The sequence below is a fragment of the Portunus trituberculatus genome, chromosome 6, assembly GCF_017591435.1.
Source record: "Portunus trituberculatus isolate SZX2019 chromosome 6, ASM1759143v1, whole genome shotgun sequence".
Taxonomy (NCBI): Eukaryota; Metazoa; Arthropoda; class Malacostraca; order Decapoda; family Portunidae; genus Portunus; species Portunus trituberculatus.
Window position 1 is genome coordinate 9,506,493 of NC_059260.1, and position 12,054 is coordinate 9,518,546.

Sequence of the window (12,054 nt, forward strand, 5' to 3'; positions counted from 1 at the left end):
GAGGAAAAGAGCATGGAAAAATGGATAACGGACAAGGGAAGAGGATTCCTTATTCCCTGTTCCTTTATTTGTGATCATCCTCGTTACTATTTCCTGTTCTCTTATTCGTTATCCTTTTCCCTTGTCTGTTATCCATTTTTCTTTCTATCCGCTGTTTTATTATCATTTCCTCCTATTTCCTTATTCATCATAGTCATTCCCATTTCCTCCTATTCCTCTATTCGTTATCCACTTATCTTTCTATCTCGTGTTATTTCTTTCTTATTCCTTTCTATCTTGTTTTATTTCCATTCCCTACATTTATTATCCATTTTCTTTCTTTCTCCTGTTTTAATCCCATTCTCTCCATTTATTATCTCTTCTCTCTCCTCTTCTTGTTAAACAATAACGTGGCTGTTTTGGGGGAAAGCCGTTATTTTGCTTTATTTTTTGGGGGGAGTCTTTATTTTGCTTAATTTTTTAGGGGGAGCTATTATTTTTCTTTTATTTTGGGAAAGCCATTATTTTGCTTTAATTTTTGGGGGAGCCGTTATTTTGCTTTATTTTTTAATGGGAGCTATTTTTGAGGGGAGGACCATTATTTTGCTTAAATTTTTTGGGGAGCCGTTATTTTGCTTGATTTTTTTTTTCGGGGGAGCAATTATTTTGCTTTAATTTTGGGGGGAAGAGCAGTTATTTTGCCTTATTTTTGGGGGAGCCATTATTTTGCTTTATTTAATAATTTATTTATTTTTTCTTAATATGGCCTTTCTTCCCCTCCTTTCATTTTTTTTTTTATCAATGCCAACTCAGTAATCTTTTGTTTAAAGGGCATTTTGGTTTATTTTGTACATTACAAGATAAGAATAATGTGTACCGTTTGTTTTCTCAAAATAAATGGATTGTTGGCGCACCAAGTGAGAGCAAATTGGCTAATATTTTCTTTGGAGAAAAGGTGCGTCTTAATTAAGAACCATCAAGTACGGTAGTTCTAGATCTTGTCCTTCAGGCACCCCATAAAAGACCTCTTTTCCTAGGAAATTCTCAAATGGGTACTCTCTCCAATCTTGGCTGACTTTCCCTGAACCTGTGTTTTTACATAAATATGTTCGAAATTCTAAATCTGATTCTCTTGTAGATGTCGATCTCGTGAGTGCTACTCCTCATTATGCAAAGGTTTGTTTTCCTGATGGAAACCTGGGATCTAGCACCTATCTCTGGTGGACACATTGCTGCAAAGGCCAAACCTCCATCTTTTGAGGAGCCAGTCCAGGATCCCTCCTTTCTGGGAGAGGAGGATGCAACAAATGTGAACTGAGGTGAATTCATTGCTAATCGAAACCAAGAAAAAAGGAATCTCACTGATGTTATGGACGCGGAGCCACTCGGGGAGCCTGAACCACTTCGTCAATCCACAAGACAACGAAAACCTGTAGATAGGTTAATTTATTCTTAGATGTGTTTTTGTAATTAGATGCATAATGATCTTGTATGTAAGTTTGCTCAGATTACATGTATTTGTTAAACAAGATAGGGTGAATGTGATGATTTCTATTTAGGGAAGCACTATGGTAGCTATCGAAGCACTTGGTCTATTCAGGGTTCATTAACCCCGTCCCAGCAGAGTATATCTATATTTAGACGTTTTGAAATCGGGATTTTTTGTCAGATCGTCTATGTATAGACGTTTCTTCTGATTTTACCACACTAAGTTGTGACAGTCTATATGTAGACAATTCCTTACAAATAACAATATTCATAGGATAAATAATTATTTGGCATCTCAAATACCCAAACACTGGGAAACAAATTGCCTCTCAAATAATAATTTAAGTGCGTAACACATCCACCACTGACAAAGCACAAATAATGACTTGTCCTTGTGGTGGACGAGGTTATATTGGAAGTATTTGTATTATTTTCACTTTCTTTTATTTTGATTATATCATGTCAAAGAGAAAGAACTGTACCACACGCTGGCAGCGTTGCCTGAAAATTAATAGATATAAAACAAGTATGTAAAAAATACGAAGGAAAGTGGAAGTAAATTACATCCAGGTGAGTAAGTTCACACATTCATATAAATATAGATATTACTTGTTCAGTTTTGCAGCATATTCTATATAAATAGACTCAACTGTTTATTCAGTTTGCCTCAGAATCTATATATAGATGTCAATCTGGAATGTCCATTTATGGGGAAACTATATATAGACGTATGGATGAAAGTCAGTAGTGTCTATATATAGACGACTTTTATTTGGTAGTACACTCATCTGCCCTGCTGCCGGGAAGGGGTTACAGTAACCTTTACCTTCGAAGCTTCATTAAATTGTTTCATTAACTTATTCTTAAGTGTTGTATAAACCCGCACTGCCTAATTCAGTCTGATCAAATTTAGAGTTCATTCAAATAACTCCTCTGCTTTTGTTTTGCTGACTAAAGCCTTATATTAAGGAAGAACAACTTTTGTAACCCTCAGTACAACTACACCTAGCACAGCACGTCGTCATATCCACGGGTGCATGTGTGTGACCATTTTCAGTTTGTCATCAGCTACCACAACTCTCAAATAGTTGGTGACTATAATTCACCAAAACAAATACTGCTATACAGAAGCCATGTGTGTGTGTATTCACCTAGTTGTAATTTTACAGGGCCTGGGTATCATACTCGTGTGGCCCCGTCTCCATATCTACACACATCCAACTTTCCTTTAAAACTATGCACACTCCTCGCTGACACCACCTCCTCACTCAAACCATTCCACACCTCCACACATCTTTGTGGGAAACTATATTTCTTCACATCCTTCAAGCATATTCCCTTGGCTATCTTTTTACTATGCGATCTCGTAGTTCTATTTAAGTTTTCCTCTCTCAACATCATTTGCTCATTATCCACTTCATCCAGTCCGTTCAACAGTTTATAAACCTGTATTAAATCTCCTCTTTCTCTTCTTTGTTCCAAGGTAAGCAAATTCATTTCTTTTAATCTCTCCTCATAGGTCATTTCTGCCAATTCCGGAACCATTTTGTTGCCATTCTCTGCAATCTCTCCAACTTCCTTATATGCTTCTTTTATAAGGGGACCAAACCACTCCAGCATATTCCAATCTTGGTCTAATTACCGTACTAATTAATTTCTTCATCATATCTTTATCCATATAATGAAAGGCTAATCCAATATTTCTTATCAAATTATACGTTTCTCCAAACATCTTATCAATATGAGCCTCAAACTGCCCATGGTCTTGTATTATCACTCCCAAATCCTTTTCCTTTTCCACCTTTTTCAACACTACTTCTTCACCCATCTTATATGACCCTCTTGGCCGTCTTCCACTCTTCCCCATCTCCATCACATGACTTTTGCTCAGATTAAATTCCATTTCCCACCTCTTGCTCCACTCCCAAATCTTATCCAGATCTGCCTGTAAAATTTCACAATCTTCTTCACTCTTCACACACCTACACAACTTCGCATCATCCGCAAACAAATTAATATAACTGTTTACTCCTCTGGCATGTCATTAATATATACAAGGAAAAGTATTGGTGCCAGCACTGAACCTTGTGGGACTCCACTCTCCACCACCAACCAGTCCGACTTTGCATCCCTTATTACCGTTCTCATCTCCCTCCATCTCAAGTAGTTTTCCATCCACTTTAACACTTTTCCTTTCAGTCCTCCATAAATCTCTAATTTCCATAGCAGTCTCATGTGAGGTACCTTGTCAAAAGCTTTCTTTAAATCCAAATATACACAGTCCATCCATCCTCTCTCTCTTGTATTTTGTCAACCACTCTTGAATAAAAGCTCAGTAGATTTGTTACACATGACCTCCCTTTCCTAAAACCAAATTGATGATCCGATAATAACTTATGATCCTCCAGGAACCGTATCCAATATTTCTTTATCACCCTCTCACAAATCTTACCGACCACACTTGTTAGAGACACAGGTCTATAGTTAAGAGGCTCTTCCTTACTGCCTCCCTTATAAATGGGCACCACTTCAGCTCTTTTCCACTCTACTGGTACTTCCCCTGTTTCTAATGAGCACCTTATAATATCATATAATGGATCAATCAATTCTTCTCTACACTCCAATAATTTTCCTGAAACTTCATCTGGTCCCATCGCTTTATCATCTTTAAGTTCCTCCAACATTTTATATAACTCCTTTTTAGGTATCTTAATGTCATCCATGTGCACATTTCCTTGTACATTCTGAGGCTTTACATTGTTTCTTTAGTAAATACTTGCTGAAACCTATTATTTAGCAATTCCGCTATATTCTTAGGGTCATCTACTATCCCTTGCTCTCCTTTTAATCTTTCAATGGACTCTCTCTTTTTAAGTTTACCATTTATGAACCTGTAAAACAATTTTGGATGTTCCTTACTCTTGTCTACAATATCTTTTCAAATTTTCTTTCTTCCTCCTCCTTACCCTCACATACTCATTTCTCGCCACTCTATAATTCTCCTTATTTAGTATATTCCTGCTCTTTTTCCATCTTTTCCAAGCCACATCTCTCTTTTCCTTAGCATTAACACAAGTTGCATTAAACCAATCCTTTCTTCCTTCCTCTCTCGGTTTATACTTTGGTACAAATTTCATAACTCCTTCTTTATAATATTTCTTTTATAAAAATCTCATATTTTTTTTGCACTTCTCTGATTTATAACATCTCCTCCCAATCTAATTTTCTGAAATAATTTTTCAAACTTTCTGTGTCCATCTTTCTATAATTCAATCTACCACTCCTGTATGTCTCGTTTTTCCTTCGCTGTGTTGTTGCTATCTGCATTTCCATAACCACATGATCACTCTTTCCCAAAGGACATTTGTATTGTATATCTCCACATAGGTACACTTCTCTTGTTAACACCAAATCCAGTCTAGCCGGTTCATCATCTCCTCTATATCTAGTATTTTCCTTCACCCTCTGTTCCATCATATTTTCCATCATTAGATTAAGAAATCTCTCTCCCATGCTTCCTCTCCAACACCACTTACTAGATTTTCCCAATCCACCTCCTTACAATTAAAATCTCCTACTAGTATCACCTTTCTTTTTCCAGATAATACACTTTCCAAACTCTGTAAAGTATCCTTGATCATATTGTCGTATTCCCTTAATGTCCAAGAAATTGTTTTAGGAGGTACATAGGTCACCATGATTATTAATTCTTTTCCATCACTTTTTATCCTTATGCTTATCACTTTTGCGTTGTTCTTCCCATACCAAACCTTATCCACATTTATTTCGTTCTTCGTCATAATCATAACTCCTCCTCCACCTTTACTCTCTCTATCCTTTCTCCATATATTATATTTATTATCCAAATTTATCTTTGTTTTTTCATGTAATTTTGTCTCAAACACACTATATCAGGCTTCTCCACCATCATATAGTCTTGCAATTCCAACCTACTTGACAGTATCCCATCTATATTAGTATACATTACGGTCCACCCACTGCTCCCTCTAGGGGTTCCTCCGCATTCCTTCTTTCCACATACCACTTTCTGACTCTCTCTCCTATAACTCTCCAAAAAAACTTTTCTCTTTCTTCTTCGGACCGTTCATCATTTTTCCTTCTCGCCTCTTCCAACAATTCCTTATATCTTTTCCTCTCTTCCTCATTTCTATTTTTTCTTACGAACACCTCTTTACAACCTTCTATCTCTCTTAACTTTGATGTTCTATATAGGATATCCTACGCAGATTGTTGTGACTTCAGTACTACTTTAATTGGTCTGCTCACTCCCTCCTTATACGGACCCAGTCTATGGATCTCTTCCGCTTCTTCTTGTAGGTCTTTTTTTTCATCATCATTTAGATTTTTTAACAGATCTCTTACCGTTTTTAATTCTTCCTTAATTTTCTTAGGCTTATATGTTATATTTTGTTCTTTCATCCCAAATATTAACACGCTCTTCTTCTTTTCCGCTATTTCTCTTATCAATGTTTCCTTATTCTTCATAACATTAACCATTTCCTTGGACCTTTCTTTTTTGTCCTCCTTCAACTGATCTTTAATTATTTCATGTAATCCCACCATCTCTGCTTCCCTCGACTCAGTCCATTGTGTTTTCTTCAATTCCCATTCCCTCTCAAACCTTTCATTCTGCTCACTGATCATTTCCTTAAAGTTGTCTTTCTCCTTTACTACTTTCTCCATTTTCTCCTCCAATCGTCTCTTGTACTTTTCAACCTCCACTCTCAAGTGTGCATTCTCATCCACCAATCGTTTTTCATTTTCCTCCAGTCTCCTAACTCTTTCCTTCAAAGCCTTGCGGAATTCTCTATCCTGCTCCTCCTCACTCCTCTGAACTTTTAATTCCTTCACCAACTCCTCAAATCTCTTTTCCAACATCACCAGTCTACCTTGCATTGTTGCTCCCGTTGAAGATGGGCTCATGTTTTGGCTGGCCACTTTCGGTTTCGCTCCCTGAGCCTCATCGACATATTTTGAATTTGGTAACTTGTTTCTTATTGGTCTATCCATTTTATTAAAATGCCTTTAAAACTTGTCAAACTGTCTTAAAATGTTCTCAAAACTTACCAAATTGTGTTGAAATACCTTTAAAACCTGTCAAACTGTCTTAAAATGTCTTCAAAACATGCAAAACTGTGTCAAAATGCCTTTAAAACATGTCAAACTGTTCTAAAATATTCTCGAAACATGCCAAATTTTGTTAAAATGCCTTTAAAACATGTCAAACTGACTTAAATGTCTTAAAACAAGCCAAACAGTTAAAATGCCTTTAAAACATGTCAAACTGTCTTAAAATCTTTTCAAAACACGCCAAACTGTGTTGAAATGACTTAAACATGTGAAACTGTCTTATAATGTTCCCAAAACACACCAAACTGTATTGAAATGCCTTTGAAACATGTCAAACTGTCTGCAAATGTCCTCAAAGCAAGCCAAACTGTGTTAAAATTGAACACTAAGGAACAAACTGTCTACAACTGTAAAGCTATCAAAAGCTGTCCAGTTGTAGAAGGAAAATAAGGACCAATAAAGATGTAATGAAGCACACACCTCAATGAATGACTGACTGGCTGGCTGGCTGGCAATATCCGAAAAACAGATAAAATAATAGCACTGGGGCAAGGCAAGTGAGTGAGGCACCAACCTGCCAGACCAGGAACACAGCGACAATCCAACACCAAAACAAACTACCACTTAGGCACTTACCAATTACACATCATCAAGAAATGAGTGAAAGGTAAGATTTAAAAGCAAATAAAAGTTAGGCAATGAACATATGAAAATCCAGTAAAATTAATAAAAACACCAATAGAAAACAAGGCAGGAGCGCCGTGTATGCTCTCAGAGAGGGAGAGCGGAGAGACCCACACACACGTCCACCTCCTTCCGTGGTCAGCCTGTGTGTGTGTGTGTGTGTGTGTATTTACCTAATTTACCTAATTGTAACATACGGGAAAAGAGCTATGCTCGTACTGTCCCGTCTCCATATCTACTAATGTCCAGCTTTTTCTTAAAATCATGAATATTCCTTGCGTTGACCACTTCCACGTCTAAACTATTCCATGCTTCCACCCTTCTATGAGGGAAGCTATATTTTTTCACATCTCTCCTATAAGTGGCCATTTTTAGTTTTTTCCCATGCCCTCTCGACATTCTTTCATTCCACATACACAGATCTTCCCTATCCATTTTTCCATGCCAATCATCACTCTGTATATTGCTATCAGGTCTCCCTTTCTCTTCTGTTTTCCAGGGTCGGAAGTTGCATTCTGTTCAGTCTGTCTTCATAAGTCAAATCTCTTAAGTCAGGCACCATTTTTGTTGCAGCCCTCTGTACTTTCTCTAGTTTCCTTATGTGTTTCTTTAAGTTTGGAGCCCACTGTATTGTTGCATATTCAAGCCTTGGTCTTATCATTGCAGTAATTATTTTCTTCATCATTTCTTCATCTAAATATACGAACGCCACTCTTATGTTCCTCAATAAGTTCAATACTTCTCCAATTATTTTGTTTATATGTCTCTCTGGCGATAGGTCATTGGTAATTGTCACCCCAAGGTCTTTTTCTTCATGACTGGTTTTATGTCTTCATTTCCTATCTTGTACATACTCCTGATTCTTCTTTCACTCTTGCCAAACTCTAATTTCTTGCATTTTGTCGTGTTGAACTCCATTTGCCATGTACAGCTCCATTTCCATATTCTGTCCAAGTCTTCCTGGAGTAGTTCGCAATCTTTGTCACATCTCACTTTTCTTAACAATTTTGCATCGTCTGCAAATAGGCTCACATAACTGGACACCCCATCCACCATGTCATTTATGTAGACCGCGAACATTACTGGTGCCAACACTGATCCCTGTGGAACTCCACTCTCCACCAATCCCCATTCTGATGGTCTGTCCTTAATTATTGTTCTCATTTCTCTTCCTACCAAAAGTCTTCCATCCATTTTAGTAAACTGCCATGCACTCCTCCTACCATTTCAAGTTTCCAGATCAGTCTCCGGTGTGGTACCTTATCAAAGGCCTTTTTTAAATCCAGATATATTCCATCAGCCCAACCATCTCTTTCCTGTATTACATCTATCACCCTCGAATAGTAACATATCAGGTTTGTCGTGCATGAACGCCCTTTTCTAAAACCAAATTGACACTCACAAAGTATGTCATTTTTCTCCAAGAAGTCTGTCCATCTATTCTTCACCACCCTCTCACACATCTTAGCTACCACACTTGTAAGTGACACTGGTCTATAGTTCAATGGGTCTCTCTTGTTACCTGATTTATAGATTGGGACAATGTTAGCTCTTTTCCAGTCTTGGGGCACTACACCTTCCCTTAATGAGGCATCAATTACTTCACAAACTTTTTCTGCCAGTTGCTCCTGCATTCTCTTAAAATCCATCCTGATACCCCATCAGGTCCCACAGCTTTTCTCACTTCTAAACTCCCCATCATATTCTTGATCTCCTCCACAGTTACTTGAAACTCCTTCATAATCCCTTTCTGTTCCATTACCAGTGGTTTGTCAAAAGCAGTCTCCTTTGTGAATACCTTCCGAAAGCATCCATTCATAGCCTCTGCCATTTCCTGGGATCCTCACTGCATACTCCATTTACTTCTAAACTTTCAATACTTTCTCTATTTTTGATGTTGTTGTTCACATGTCTGTAAAAAGCCTTGGTTGGTCTTTACATTTATCAATTATATCCTTTTCTTGTTTCTTTCTTTCTTCTCTTCTAATCAACACATATTCATTTCTTGCTCTTTTGTAACTTTCCCACTGCTTAATCCGTCTTTTCCTTCTCCACCTCTTCCATGCATCCTCTTTTCTTGTTCTAGCCTTTTCACATCTATCGTTAAACCAGTCCTGCTTTCCAACTTCTCTATGTTGTCTTATTGGTACAAATTTTTCTCACCTTCTTTGTATATTTTTATAAATTCCTTCCACTTTTCATTTGCTCCTTAGCACTCTTGAATTTCATCCAATTTGTCTCTTGAAAGAATTTCTTTAGGTTTCCAAAATCTGTCTTGGCATAATTCCATCTTCCCACTTTATATTCTTCATTTCTTCTAGATTTCTCTTCATCTATCACCTTGAACTCCAAAACTGCATGATCACTCTTTGCTAAAGGGCACTCCACCCTCATCTCCTCAATGACCATTGGCTCTGTACTAAAGACCAAGTCCAGTCTTGACGATGCTCCTCTCCTCCAAACCTAGTATCTTCTTTGACCCACTGAGTTAACACATTTTCCATTGCCAGTGTCAATAGTGTATTTCCCATGTTGTCTCTGATCCTTCCATTGACCAGTCCTCCCAACACACCTCTTTACAATTAAAATCTCCCATCATTATAGTTCGTTCACAGCCACCCAACATTTCTTCCAGACATGTTCCTGTATCTCTTATCATTTCTTCATATTCCTGTACTGACCATGCATTTGTCTTAGGTGGTACGTACACCACTATGTAGTGCCTCTTTTTCCTTCATTAGTTTCTGCTCTGATCTTTAGCACTTCTGCCTTTCCCATACCTTCTTTCACTTGATCCACCTTTATATCTTTTTAACCAGCAACATCACTCCTCCTCCCATCTTACCTACTCTATTTCTTTTCCAAACATTATATTTCCTTCTCCAACCATCATCAGGTCTTCTCCCTCTCTCAGTTTTGTTTCAGTAAGACCCACAATATCTGGGTTCTTGTCCCTCAAGTAATCGTTGAGTTCTAAAATCCCCGATATCACTCCATTTATGTTGGAATACATTACATTCCGCTCATACGTAAGTTTCTTTAGTCCTTTCTTGCTGTACTTTTCTGGGTTATGAACCACTTCCTCAGTCTCATATCCAAGATTCTCCAGAAAAACTCTTCTCCTCTTCTGTCCTCTCTTCATTTTTTTTCAAAGCCTCCTTTCTCAACTCATTTAACATTTCTCTTTCCTTTTCACCGAGATCTCTTCTCAACCAAATCTTCCTTGTTGTTTCCTGCTGGGCTAGCCTCCATGACTTCTCCACCAATTCATCTACATCCTTTTGCGACTTAAGTTTGATTCTTATTGGCCTCATACCTTCTCCTGTGAACTTTCCAATTCTATGGAAGTCCTCTATTTCTTGTACTAGGTCTTTTCCCTCCTCCTGCACCACATTAATGATATTATGTGTGTGTGTGTGTGTGTGTGTGTGTATTTACTTAGTTGTGTTACAGGAAAAGAGCTATGCTTGTGCTGTCCTGTCTCCATACCTATAGCTATCCAGTTTAGCCTTAAAGTCATAAATATTTTTGCTTGAACTACTGTTTCATCCAACGTGTGTGTGTGTGTGTGTGTGTTCTAGCATCACCACCAAACACCCTTCTCCTTCCTACTATCTCTCGCTTCACTATGCTGCTGCCATGCTGCCTCTGCTACCACCACTATCACCTTATCTCTCTTCATATCTATAATTATTCTTCTTAGCATAGTCTCTTTTTTTTCTCTCTTGGTCATCCATAAATTCCAAGAAATTAGGTCTCATTACATTCTTAGTGGTATCAGTAAATATGACACCACCCAACCCCCTCCAACTTTCTCATGTGTGTGTAATTCACCACGGTCGTCTCCTGGTCACCCAGCCAGTCTTCCCCATTATGGAGCGAGCTCAGAGCTCATAGACCGATCTTCGGGTAGGACTGAGACCACAACACACTCCACAAACCGGGAAAGCGAGGCCACAACCCCTCGGATTACATCTCGTACCTACTTGCTGCTTGGTGAACAGGGGCTATACATTGAGGCTTGCCCATTTGCCTTGCCGCTTCCCAAGACTCGAACCCAGGCCCTCTCAATTGAGTCGAGCGTGCTAACCACTACACTACGTGGTGTGTGTGTGTGTGTGTGTGTGTGTGTAATTCACCACGGTCGTCAGCTGGTCACCCAGCCAGTCTTCCCCATTACAGAGCGAGCTCAGAGCTCATAGACCGATCTTCGGATAGGACTGAGACCACAACACACTCCACACACTGGGAAAGCGAGGCCACAACCCCTCGAGTTACATCCCATACCTATTTACTGCTAGGTGAACAGGAGCCACACATTAAGGGCCATTTGCCTCGCCGCGCCAGGACTCGAACCCGGCCCTCTCGATTGTGAGTCGAGCGTGCTAACCACTACACTATGCGGTGTGTGTGTTTCACTGTTTGATCTGCTGCAGTCTCTGACGAGACAGCCAGATGTTACCCTACGGAACGAGCTCAGAGCTCATTATTTCCGATCTTCGGATAGACCTGAGACCAGGCACACACCACACACCGGGACAAGGTCACAACTTCTCGATTTACATCCCGTACCTACTCACTGCTGGGTGAACAGGGGCTACATGTGAAAGGAGACACCCAAATATCTCCACCCGGCCGGGGAATCGAACCCCGGTCCTCTGGCTTGTGAAGCCAGCGCTCTAACCACTGAGCTGTGTGTGTGTGTATTTCTAGTTGTATTGTACAGGATCTGAGCTAAAGCTTGTTTGTCTTGTCTCTATATCTGCAGTTATTTATTTTTCAAACACTTAACAGTTGCAACAACTGTCTCAT